Source organism: Notothenia rossii, assembly GCF_949606895.1.
Source record: "Notothenia rossii genome assembly, chromosome: 7".
NCBI classification, from domain to species: Eukaryota; Metazoa; Chordata; class Actinopteri; order Perciformes; family Nototheniidae; genus Notothenia; species Notothenia rossii.
The window spans coordinates 3753604-3766669 of record NC_136905.1 but is presented as its reverse complement, the minus strand read 5'-3'; positions in this window follow the sequence as shown (position 1 = coordinate 3766669).

Sequence of the window (13066 nt, the reverse complement as noted above, 5' to 3'; positions counted from 1 at the left end):
CTGCCAAGAGGCGAGCTGCTTCAACCGAGCTCTACAGGCCTTAATGAACTGAGAGTGGATGTTAAGAACACCAGAGCGTGTGTTGGAGTGACGGAGGACAAGCAGGCTGTCATCTGCAGCCATGTTGGATCAGGGTATAAGTTATAGCTGAGAGTGTGGTTGTGTGTGTGTGCATATATATCCTCTGTGTGTGTGTGTGTGTGTGTGTGTGTGTGTGTGTGTGTGTGTGTGTGTGTGTGTGTGTGTGTGTGTGTGTGTGTGTGTGTGTGTGTGTATCCGTTCAATACCTGGCTAGGTCTGAAATCCGTGGCTGAACCTCCAAAATTCAGTCATTGTACTCAGAAGATATTTTTGTGGGGGCTTCCCCTCCTCATATTGTGTCCCTCACGTCTCCTTTTCCCTTTTTGTGAATGTTCCACGTGAGGGGAGTCGGTGTGAGGGAAAACTCATTTAATAACGACTGATTTGTTGTATATCTGTTGTCAGTCAGTGAATGAACGGAGATCAGGTCAACTGTATGCTGGCTCGGGTCTCATCCATCAACAACAAAAAACACAAAGCAGACAGCCGGTTACATGTACATCCTCCCTCTGTGTGTAATGTGTGTGAACATAAAGTATGTCTTCTTCTTCTTCTTCAGCTTCTTGATTCTTGATTTGCGTCGACGTCCTAAAAAAGGACAGAAAGTGGAAGGTGTGGCTTCTGTTCGACATAAAGCACAAAATGGCTGTTTGCTATCCCACCCCGAGGGGATCAGCTTCCAAGATGGCGCCGGTGACTTTAACGTCGCCCAGATGACGTCAGATCCTTAAAAAACAGAAGGGCCGCACGATTTGATGGACACGTGCACAAGAGGGGGTCCAAAGTGAGAATTGTCGGGTTTTGGTGCACGGCCAAGGTCGAGGGACTGCTCCTTTTCACAAGTTCCTCAGAACCATCATTCGTATTCAGGAATGTTCCCCTACTAGGCCATCCTGTGGGCTTTGGGAGGGGAACGCCAAGACAGAGTGTGTGTGTGTGTGTGTGTGTGTGTGTGTGTGTGTGTGTGTGTGTGTGTGTGTGTGTGTGTGTGTGTGTGTGTGTGTGTGCCTTTGGACCCTAACGTGGTCAGTTGCCAAGAAAGAAAATGGGCGTTTGTCCAAATCTGTCCACCTTTGTGAGCCGCCTCCCGGTGCTGGTGCTGCCCGGCAACATGGCCTCAGAAGCTTTGAATGGTACTGTACAAGAACTATAGAAGAAGCATAAAGAGGTGTGTGTGGGTGAAGATTATGAAGACTTACAGATCCGTGCAGAGACGGCATCGATGGAGTACATTTTAACCCCTTGTACACAGAAAAGGCTGACCTCTTGATTTCGTGTAACTTTCTAAATGCACAGATTTTAGAAGTGAAACATTTTTAGCATGGTTTAATAAATGGACTTTCATTTTGACGGTGGGCGACAGGTGCAAACATGTTTAAACGGGCCTAAACTCTTCCATCAGGAGAAACGCACTGCAGCTTCGGAAACGATGCAGATATAAAAACACAAATGTACCAAAACTCATGAAAAAACATCGTCAGTGAGTGAGTTGAGGAAACATGCGCAGCGGTTACTCAGAGCTGCAGAAACAATAGCTCACGTCTTGCCATTGGAGATTAGAGGAACTCTCAATGAGTTTGTTAGAGACTGGTCCCCAATACAATTAATACGTTATGAGATTAATTGTTAGAACAATAAAGTCAACAAATATAACCGGATTGGTGCTCGAATTTGTAAACACAAACGCACAATATTGTGACTAATCCTGTTTTGTTCTTGGTGTTTCTGTGGTTTACCAAATGTATTGTCTCGTGTCTGTATGTGTGTATCGTCCAGTGCTTCCTTCAGAGTGAATTGTGTGCAGTTGATGACCTTCAGTCCTTCAACTTGAGAATCACCAAAACAAACCAGACAAGCTTCCCCGCCCCCGACTCTTCATATTCAAAGTTCTGTCATTTGCACAGGTAGCATCGGACTATAACGCTAAGCCTTAAAATCCACTCACACCCCGAAGCAATTTCTTGGAGCTTATGTATTTATGTAATGAAGGAGAAATACTCGGAGAGGTTAGCAGAAAACTTGCAGCTCAGGCCTGATGAGTGTGGCGTCCGGATCAGTGAGGATGCTTTCTGGAAGCCCTGTAGAGGAATGTCAAGTGGTTTGTCCGGGGCGGGCGAGTGGCGCGGGAAGTGATTTGACTAATGTTCCCCTTTCAGAGCACCACGTCCCCTCAAACCGCCAAAACCTCCCCGAAGAAACTTTACGGTGATGTCATTCATATGCAAAGCAGGCGTGCTTTCAGCGGGTGAAATGTGTGTGTGTGTGTGTGTGTGTGTGTGTGTGTGTGTGTGTGTGTGTGTGTGTGTGTGTGTGTGAGCGAGACTGTGTGTGTGTGTGTGTGTGTGTGTGTGTGTGTGTGTGTGTGTGTGTGTGTGTGTGTGTGTGAGCGAGACTGTGTGTGTGGGCGAGACTGTGTGTGAGCGAGACTGTGTGTGTGTGTGTGTGTGTGTGTGTGTGTGTGTGTGTGTGTGTGTGTGTGTGTGTGTGTGTGAGCGAGACTGTGTGTGTGAGCGAGACTGTGTGTGTGTGTGTGTGTGTGTGTGTGTGTGTGTGTGTGTGTGTGTGAGTGTGTGAGCGAGACTGTGTGTGTGTGTGTGTGTGTGTGTGTGCGTGTGTGTCTGTGTGTGTGAGACCCTCTGTGTGTGTGTGTGTGTGTGTGTGTGTGTGTGTGTGTGTGTGTGTGTGTGTGTGTGTGTGTGTGTGAGCGAGACTGTGTGTGTGAGCGAGACTGTGTGTGTGTGTGTGTGTGTGTGTGTGTGTGTGTGTGTGTGTGTGTGTGTGTGAGCGAGACTGTGTGTGTGAGCGAGACTGTGTGTGTGAGCGAGACTGTGTGTGTGTGTGTGTGTGACTCTCTGTGTGTGTGTGTGTGTGTGTGTGTGTGTGTGTGTGTGTGTGTGTGTGTGTGTGTGTGTGTGTGACTCTGTGTGTGAGACTCTGTGTGTGTGTGTGTGTGTGTGTGTGTGTGTGTGTGTGTGTGTGTGTGTGTGTGTGTGTGTGTGTGTGTGTGTGTGTGTGTGTGTGTGTGTGTGTGTGTGTGTGTGTGTGTGAGCGAGACTGTGTGTGAGCGAGACTGTGTGTGTGAGCGAGACTGTGTGACTGTGTGTGTGTGTGTGTGTGTGTGTGTGTGTGTGTGTGTGTGTGTGTGTGTGTGTGTGTGTGTGTGTGTGTGTGTGTGTGTGTGTGTGTGTGTGTGTGTGTGTGTGTTGCTTGAGTGGCTGATTCCATTACACTTGCCTGTCAACAGCCAAAAGACCTGAGAGAAATTAGCAGATCAAATCACCCCTCTCCTCCTCCCCCTCCTCCTCCCCCTCTTCCTCCTCTACCCTGGATCAAACATCTGAAATGTAACACACTTCCTTTGCAAGTCGCATCACTATCTGATCGGCGACAGGTCCTCATTTTTGAGCCACAAATCTCTCAAAAACAACAACGATGATAATGGTGCAAGACACAAGCAGGGCTCCTGGGAGGCAGAGTCCCATCGACTGGGAGCTAAATGTGGTTTAGAGTCTTGAATAGTCTAAAAACACAGCAGCATTCAGGGTCACAGCTCACGTTTATTGACGAAGTTCGGTAAAAGTTCAAAAGTCAGAGAGGGTTCAACAGATTTTATGATTTATTTGTGATCTGTTCAACCGGAAAAAAGGCAAACTGTGACCGTTTTGATCGACACAGTCAGCAATTAAACAAAAACGAGCCTAGCTGTGAGGGAAATCCTATATGGGAGCTGAGTGTGTCAGCATGCAGGGTTTCAGTGCACGTTTAGTAGTGAAAGTTCAACAGCCAGGGATGGTCCATCAGGTCGTTTGTGAGTTCCCGCCAAAAAAAAAACACAAACTCACTGTTTTAATCATTGCAGTCAATATAACTCCTGATGGAAAAGCAAGTGTCCGGGAGAAGGAATCCTATACAGATGGGCAAATGGGAGACTCAAGCTCAATGTGGTGATACAGTCTTGTGAAGTCTCAAGACACAGTAGCATTCAGGGTTTCAGTGGAGGTCACTGGTGAAGTTGGGTAAAAGCTCAAAAGTCAGAGAGAGTTCAACAGATTTTATGATTTGTTTTGTGTTTTCCGAGAATCCCCCGACCCCCGAAAACCCCATCCTGACTGTTCTGAGGATCACAGTCAACATAAATCCTGACAGTAAAGTTAACCGAGCTAAATGTGGTTTTACAGTCTTGTAAAGTCTCAGCAGCATTCAGGGTAACAGTGCACGTGTATTGTTGAAGTCGTGTGAAAGTCAGAGAGAGTTCAACAGACGAATGTTTTTTCCGGCCAAACCCACTCCTGACTCTTTTAATCATCAGTCAACATAACTCCTGACAGGACAGCTAGTAGCTGGGAGGTACAGTCCTACTAACTGGGAGCTAGATGTGCTTTTACAGTCCTGTTAAAGTCTCAAGCACAGCAGCATTCAGGGTAACAGCTCGCGTTTACTGGTGACGTTTGGTGAACGTTTAAATGTCAGGAAGAGTTCAACAGATTTAATGATTGGTTTGTGATTTTTCAGAGGATTCCCGCAAACGGTGACAGTTTGCAGTTCTGGGGTTCAAATTTCCAATCATGTGGGTTAATTTCCATTTTGACCACTAATGCTATCAACTAGCATCGTGCTAGCCGGCTAACCTAGTTGCAAAACGTTTTTATCTGCCATTACAGAAGTTTGTAACCCAAGAAAGGAAAGGGTTTGGTTTTTATTTCTGCAGTGAAATGTGTGGCAGTAGTAATTGATGTGATTGGGCTTCAATTTCTGTCTTTTTCAGTTTTGTGGTTTGATTTCCACTGTAACTCTAATGCTTCAAATGTGTCAAACTCAAGGCCCGGGGGCCAAATCAGGCCCGTGGTGGATTTAATTTCGGCCCGCAGGATAATTTCTAATTACTATCAGATCTGGCCCGCCGGTATATTGCACGCACACCTTCACTCCATCCTGAGGGTCTCCTCAGCTCAGAGCCTGAGCCCAAACATTGATGACCTTGCACCCAAGATGAGATGCCAAGTATCTGAACTAGCATCACAGAGCAGCACACTGAGTTTAATGGATGTTTCCTTCTGCACTTTCTCTCTCACGACAACAGGGCATGTTTGGTTTTCTCTTTGAGGGAAATAGTTTTGTTGAAGCTGTTCTTGGCCTGTGGGAAAATGTAATCATCAGAACTGACTCTGGAAAAGCTGCAGATAGAGCCTTAAGAAATGATTAACTGATTATTTAATGTTTAATGTTGTTTTTATAGGCAATCATTGAAGCTTTGTTAGTTCCAGGTTTAAAATGTGCAATAAGTTCATTTCAATAAGTTCTGCAGTAAACATTGAACCAGTCCGGCCCTCGACTGGTACCAATTTTTTTATTTTGACCCACTGTGTATTTGAGTTTGACCCCCCTGGTTTGGAGTGTGAGTATCTGGGAAGCAAATCTCTATAAACTACGAGCCAAATGTGTTTTTACAGAATTGTTTAATCAAATAAAACAGTAGCATTAAGAGTTACACTGTATATTTATTGGCAAAGTTGGGTAAAAGTTCAAAAGTCAGAGAGGGTTCAACCGATTTTATCATCAAATAGTGATATATTATGTGAATTCCCGCGAAAAAACCCAAACTCTGTGACCGTTTTAATCAACATTTCTCCAAAAAGGGTGAGTTTCTAGGAGGCAAAATCCTTTAAAATGGGGCAAACTGAAGCTAAATGTGGTTTTACCGTATTGTTTAGTCAAATGAAACAGTAGCATTCAGGTTTCCAGCTCACGGTAAGTTGGGTAAAAGTTTAGAAGTCAAGTTCAACAGATTTTATGATTTGTTTGTGATTTGTTTTGGTTGAGAAATCCACCCGAAAAACGCCATCATCATAAACCCTATGCTGCACCGTTCTCCAGCCGATACACCGTTCTTATCGTTTGATAGCAATCAATCAGCTTTCTTCAAAAACAAAAGAAATACAAATCCCAGATCCCAGAATTATAAAACCCTCAGGTCAGATTAGCATTCTGGGAAAACAAAATTCCCCAATCGAGACAGACCAGATGGGTGTACCCCCCGAAATAAAAAGAATCAGCCACTTCCCCTGCAGAAGAGGGAGAAGAAGAGGAGGAGGTTCAAGCCCTCCGGGGAAGATGAAGGAGGGTTGGAGACAAGAGTTAATGCCGTCAGTTTAACAATGGCCGCCACCGCCGTCGAGGGCATGAAGGAGCACGGGAAAAGAGCGGAGGTCAAGGGGGACGGGGGGTCAAGTTCAAGGCCACTGTCACTGTCTGCATTTTAACAGCCGTGACACACCCCTCCCCGCACTTATACTCACATTTGCAACAACAACAACCACACACACACACACACACACACACACACACACACACACACACACACACACACACACACACACACACACACACACACACACACACACACACACACACACACACACACACACACACACACACACACACACACACACACACACACACACACACACACACACACACACACACACACACACACACACACACACACACACACACACACACACACACACACACACACACACACCATGTATACATCACTTCAGGGGACATTACATTGACTTACATGCATTTCCTGGAGACGTATCCTAACCTTAACCATAACCAACACATGCCTAACCCTAACCAAGTCTTCACCCTAAAATGAATGATTCCCTTCATGGGGACCTCCATTTTGTCCCCATAAGGGAGGTGAGTCCCCACACGTGACTGTGTAAACAGATTTAGGTCCCCACAAGTATAGTAATGCTAGGACACACACACACACACACACACACACACACACACACACACACACACACACACACACACACACACACACACACACACACACACACACACACACACACACACACACACACACACACACACACACACACACACACACACACACACACACACACACACACACACACACACACACACACACACACACACACACACACACACACACACACACACACACACACACACACACACACACACACACACACACACACACACACACACACACACACACGCTTTTGTCTCACTATTGGGCCCAGAGAGGGGAAATGGTAACAGCAGCAAAGGAGAGAATGGAGATGTTTAACTTGTGAGGGTCTCTGTCTGGTGTGTTTGGCTGTGGGTGGTATTGTTGGTGAAGCAGAGGAAATGTTCAGTGACTTGCATGAAATGTGTCGGGTCCGTCTGGTGTTTGGAGGCTTTTGTTGCATTGTTTTAGACTTTGAATCAAGACGGATCTGAGGCTGAGAGAAGAAAGATGGAAATTAGTGTCACTATTTGGTTCAGAGACGAGAGTTTACTCTGATAAAATACCATATAAGTCACTTTTGAACCCTTTAATAAAGAGTTTTCTGCTTTTGTTTCCCCTTAAATAGTTTTTGGGGGTTTGTACAAATCCTCTAAAGCTCGGGCATATTCATATTTAGCCATTTAAAATATATCCAGAAAGTGAGAATTGGAAAAAACGATAAGCAGAACAATGGCTTAATGAGATTTTTAAAGTTAATTATATCGATTATTTCTGCTACTCTCTCATGTCAAAGGCTACATTAGGATGCCAGAACAATTGAGCATGGACGGAAGAGATTGAATCTGCTGCAACCTTGAAATACATCTGGAGTTTTATAATACTGTAACTACGGTTTCTAGAATATTCAAATAAAGTACAATTTAGAGGTACTTGTACTTTACTTGATTATTTCTACTTTATGCTCCTTTGTAACTCTACTCCTCTACAGTTCAGAGGCAAATGGTGTACTTCTACTCCACTACATGTATTTCCTTTAGTTACTTTACAGATCTGGATGAATGATGTGAAATATAATCAAGTGTTAAGGCCCAAGCCTGTTTTTCAGGTTTCAGCCTCGAGAATGACATTCCCTGAACAAATGACCATATCTTCCCTTCTAAAAGGGTTAAATTAATAAAAAAAATTCTCAAAGTAATGATAAACCTGTGAGTTGGATTTAGAAAAGTCAGAATCAATATAGATCTTTTTTATTTTTTTCAGATTGAACATGGCAAAAGACTGTAAATTATAGTGTCCGTCCAAAAGATATGTTGTACTTATAGTGAAAACTAACCTTGGATGATGGGTTATAGACTAAAAGCTTTATGAATCCAAAGTACAACATATAATAAGTACCCTGTATCAAGATTGATGCAAAACAAGTGATATTTGACCTTTTTAAACAGATTTATCAAAAGAAACCTCTTCTGGGGCCCTTTGGGTGGATTTTCCTTATCCCTGGCCCCCCTTCTTCGATTTTGACATGTGACATCTCTTCCTGACCGTTAGAGCCAATAGAATCGAATGAAATCGTCCCGCACACACTCATGTTAAAAAAAAAAGATGGCGTCTTCGCGCATTCAATCTATCTACAGAGCGTAGGAGTGGCCTGCTCTGATATTTGAAAACGGAAAAGCTGTTTTATTCCTTATAGATTATCAGAACATTTCAAAGGGGACACAGACACATTGGATATTAACCTATGGATAAACTACATCATAGTTTTTTATCGTTTGAATGCCATTGAAGACCAATTTAGACCAGACAAAGACGAAGGTAAGCCATGTTAGTGTTTTAGGCTACCTAGCGCCACTTGTTTTGATGTACGTTTTTGTTGATAACGTTGTGAGTTTGTATCTTTCAGTGTTGAGGTGCACCGTTAGATTCTGTGTCTTTACGATCATCAACGATGTGTTGGATGTGCAGCTAGGATAAGTAATGAGGGAGCTAGGAGTGATTTTCGGTGCAGTAATAGGTTAGCATTTTTCGCTCGGGGCTAATTCAGAGGCTCACTGTTAGCATGGTGTGTTTTTTTTGGAGAAAAAAATGAAAAAGATCAGTTAAATCAGTTTCCCGTTCCTGTTATATGGATATAAAACATTCATAGTTTATTAAATATTAAGGTTCCTTAGACGTTGTTTCCTGCAAATGACGCGATTTCGGCCCCGGAACCGGGTCCGTGGGGCTTAGAGGTTTTAAATCAGACTTTAGTTCCACCTGGAGTAAATCCACCAGCTACCCTGCAGTATACAAAATCATTCCAACTAGCTGCACCTTTACCAGCTTTGAGAACACTTTCATGATCAATCATTATAAAACATATCATATATATTATTCTGAAATGGACCAATCTGCACAATGACTACTTTTACTGTCTCTACTTTCACTATATTTTGATGATAACACTTTTCTACTTTCACTTGAGGAACATTTTGAATGCAGGACTTTTACTGTAACAGAGTATTCCTACACTCTGGTACTTCTACTTTTACTCAAGAACAAGATCTGAGTACTTCTACTTTTACTCAAGAACAAGATCTGATTACTTCTACTTTTACTCAAGTACAAGATCTGAGTACTTCTACTTTTACTCAAGTACAAGATCTGAGTACTTCTACTTTTACTCAAGTACAAGATCTGAGTACTTCTACTTTTACTCAAGAACAAGATCTGAGTACTTCTACTTTTACTCAAGTACAAGATCTGAGTACTTCTACTTTTACTCAAGTACAAGATCTGAATACTTCTACTTTCAGGGTGACATCACATCTTAATCTTGACCACGGAGCAAGAGTTCAGATCCATGAAATGAAGTGGAACAGCTGATTTAGAGTCCATTGAAAGAGAACATATGTTTGTTTGGTTTCTGCGACCAGGCAGAGGTCTCGCCCCATAAAACACGGCCCCCCCCACAAAGGAAGGTCAACGGGTAGGAAGTCTGTGTCCTCGCGTCTTTTTGTTGCCCTTAAACGGACCAAAGCGACCGCAACATGTCCACAGGCCGACCTTTGACCCCCCTGACTGTGGGATGTCCCAGAGGAGAAATAAATATCTGAACTGAAGCAGAGAAGCTGCTCCAATCATCAAGGAGATATTTGATTGAATATTTTATTTATTGTGTTTGAATAAATATCTATGCTTTAATTTATATATATTTTTTGCAGATTCTCACTTTAACTATTTTTATATACATTTCTTGATTTTATATTCTTATTTTAACTTAACTATTTATATAATTATATATTTTTTTATACTTGTATTGAAAACTTCTTTTAAAATACTTTTTAAAAATATTTTTTGACTTCTTATATTCATATTTACGGAGCCCCTAAAGGGACATGGGGGGGGGGGGGTGGGGGGGGGGGGGAGAGAGAGAAAAAAAAGAAAAATCGGGATAACGAGATTGTAAACATTTTTTAATTATAGTCTCCGTCCAAAAAAATTACTTAAAGTGAAACATATTTCTACCGTGAGTTCTGTGCTAAGTGCATTTTTTCGCTTACTAATTCAGAGGCTTGGTATTACACTTGTGTTTCATTTCGCTTTTATCCAAAGCGACTTACATTCGGTACTGTGGACAATCCCCACAGGAGCAATTTGGGGCGAAGTGTCTCAGGGACACAACGACATGCTGACTGCAGTGGGACTCGAACTTGCTATCCCCTGATTCAAAGATCAGCGCACTAACCAACTGAGCCACAGCCTCCGCTATTATTATATTGTTATGTATTTAATTTATTAAAAGATGGAGCAACAAAAAACAATTCCCCGCGGGATAAATGCAGGATTTTGATTATCTTATTTACATGTCTCAAGTTTCCCACAAAAACCCTGCACATAAGGGTTTATTTGAGCTCAAAAGGGTCTGGAACCTACGTACACATCCACAGCTTTACATGGATCAAACCAAACTTACAGAATTCAATGTCTGATGAATTCCTCTTTGTTTCTGGTGCGTTTCAACATGCTTTGAAAAGGCCTTGAATGTAATGATGTCACCTTTATCAGTTCCAGTTTTAACACTGAAGGATATATGTAAATGACAGGAGGGGAAATGTGTTTCTTTTTCCAGCCATTAAGCTTCTTCTAATTATTCAATTTAAAACGCAGAGTGTAGCGGGAAGAGAGGACGCTAATGGACGCGCCGTCTTCTGTTATTTACTCTCTGGCTGTTAATGTCGTCGCCCCCCCTCCCCCGCCTCATTACGGGTCAACACAGAAATATGCACAAAAACACACATAACTGCATCACCTTCACACACCCTCTCACACACACGCACACACATTGTGGCAGTTGCGTGTCAGACTGGTGCCATGTACCACCTCTCATGCTAGCTCCTTGTTACCTTGGCAACTGGCTTTGTGTGTGTGTGTGTGTGTGTGTGTGTGTGTGTGTGTGTGTGTGTGTGTGTGTGTGTGTCCACATTTCCTGCTCTCTGTTTCTCTCTACACGTTGGAAGCTGTACACACACACCTATGTTATGTAAAAAAAGGAAATGCATGTAATGTCTTGTGTTTGTCCATTTTAAATTAGGGGCTAATACCAGGTATTATATGTAGAAGGTATGACGTTGTTTGATTAAGTGTGACATCACTTTTAAGTTTTGTAACATTGGAAAAATGGCTGTGCTGAGATTTGCTCTCAGTGAGGTCAATTCAAGGTTTTTAAATCAAATGAAAGGCACCACCACTATCACAACTGTGCCAAAAGAGCCAATAAAGGGGTCCTATAAGTACAAATAACTATAAATACAAAAGATTAAACACATTAGCTTGGTCTTCAAAAAATTCCCATGGGATAAAACTCCATTGTAACTCTTTTTGGGGTCGGTGGATTACGGTGGCGTAACCCAGACCCATCTTTTTACATTGGCTTTTGTTTCTACTTGAGGTGTGTGTGATGTGTTCTTATATGTGTTCCTTTTGTTTTTATGTTGACCTTCATTTCTGCCTCATGTTGTTCTTGTATTCATGTTTCTGTGGTCTTCATTTGAACTTTTGTTCTTTCTTGTGAAGGACTTTGTGAATTTTATTTCTGTGAAAAGTGATATACTAAATATAATTTATTATTATCCACCGTATCAGAAGAAGCCTGATTTCTTTGAAGCTTTGTCTGGTGCACAGTGTTCCTCTCCTGACGCACCATGCTGTCACCATCACTGTGACTCTGGCTGTAAACACCTGCAGCCTCAGAGCTTTCGGCTAATTGCAGTTAATTGCATTCACCTGCTGGCCCAGTGTGACTCAGTCCTAATGAGAGGCTGTGAGTGAGAAGCTCTGCAACCTTGAGAGGTCCGACCTACATAGTGAGCCACACTTAATGAAGGGTTTTCACACTCAACGGTATAGATTAATTGTATGGATAAGGTCTTTTTGTGTGAGAGCTTTTTGAGTTTGACCTTAGAGAGGGGGAGCTTTATTTCCATCATGTAGGCAGACATGGGAAGCATTTCAGTCATGTCCTGTCTAGGGCCAAAGTACATTTTCTTTGTCCATTAAAGGGGCCACATTATCCTGATTTTCAGGTATATAGTATGTAGTCTCTAAAGAGTCCTCTCCTGCTGATGTTCAGGTGTATATCAGTATGTAGTGTCTCTACTTTAAAGAGTCCTCTCCTGCTGATGTTCAGGTGTATATCAGTATGTAGTGTCTCTACTTTAAAGAGTCCTCTCCTGCTGATGTTCAGGTGTATATCAGTATGTAGTGTCTCTACTTTAAAGAGTCCTCTCCTGCTGATGTTCAGGTGTATATCAGTATGTAGTGTCTCTACTTTAAAGAGTCCTCTCCTGCTGATGTCCAGGTGTATATCAGTATGTAGTGTCTCTACTTTAAAGAGTCCTCTCCTGCTGATGTCCAGGTGTATATCAGTATGTAGTGTCTCTACTTTAAAGAGTCCTCGCCTGCTGATGTCCAGGTGTATATCAGTATGTAGTGTCTCTACTTTAAAGAGTCCTCTCCTGCTGGTGTTCAGGTGTATATCAGTATGTATGTCTCTACTTTAAAGAGTCCTCTCCTGCTGATGTTCAGGTGTATATCAGTATGTAGTGTCTCTACTTTAAAGAGTCCTCTCCTGCTGATGTTCAGGTGTGTATCAGTATGTAGTGTCTCTACTTTAAAGAGTTCTCTCCTGCTGATGTTCATGTGTATATCAGTATGTAGTGTCTCTACATGTCTCCA